This window comes from Otolemur garnettii, unplaced genomic scaffold (genome assembly GCF_000181295.1).
Source record: "Otolemur garnettii isolate 467f Iridium unplaced genomic scaffold, OtoGar3 scaffold00039, whole genome shotgun sequence".
NCBI lineage: Eukaryota > Metazoa > Chordata > Mammalia > Primates > Galagidae > Otolemur > Otolemur garnettii.
Window position 1 is genome coordinate 11,375,807 of NW_003852434.1, and position 1,014 is coordinate 11,376,820.

A 1,014-nucleotide genomic window follows, 5' to 3' on the forward strand; every position below is an offset into this window, starting at 1 on the left:
TAAAATGCCCATAAATATCCACCTCTTCCTAGATGGCATTAAGTTTCATTTTTGATTTTAGGTGACTCATATCCATGCGCTTGATCCATCAGAAAAGTCATTGGTAGACAAACATGTGTTTGAACTTCTCGAACTTTTATTTCTGTGGATTCTGCTAATCATTGTGTCTCTTCATTAAACTTAATTTCCTAGTGGCTGAATCACATTTTTAACTTGAATTCTTTTGGAGATTGATGCTTCCTCCTGCTATTTATGTTCAGCTAAGAGAGAACTTTTCTCCCTCCAGAATTGTCCTCTTGGGCTTCTCCCTTCTCACTAGCTAGGGAGACCTTCCAAGAATTGGACAGGGGGCGTCAGTAATGACATTCAGTCTGTCTCCTAATCTTGGGCAGTAGTGTGTCCTCAATACCCTTCGTTGTATACGATGCTTCTATTCTGTTTTAGGCATGAACGTCTTACTAATCCAACATTCTTCATTCAGCACATATTTGAACACCTCCGATGCGCCAGGCACTGTGCTAAATGCAGGGAATCCCACTGAGAAAGACAGACAGGGCCCCCTCTCTCGGGGAGTTTACTTTTGGTGGAGAGATGACATGTAATCAAAAATATGTAGTTTGAGAGAGTGATTAAATGCTGTGAAGAAAATAAACTAGAGTGAGGATTTAGTGGTGGAATGTGTGGAGCACCCTTAGCTAGCAGTCAGGCCTTTCCAAGGAAGTTCTGGAGCTGAGGCCAGAGACAAGAAGCATCCCTGCAGAGCACAGCCGTGCGCCTGGGGTGGCAGGGCCAGTGTGGCGTCAGGGAGCCGCAGCGAGGGGGTACTGAAGTGCTCAGCAACCTTTCATAGGATTTTCTTTACTAGATATTGAAAACTCATGTGGAGGAACTCAAGGAATGTTTAGAAAACAGAGTCCCCAGTGACAGGAAAAAATGGGCAACCAAGTTTTAACTTTCTCTTCTCATTCTTATTTTCATTGATCTCTCACATGTGGGGTGGTACCTGTGGCTCAG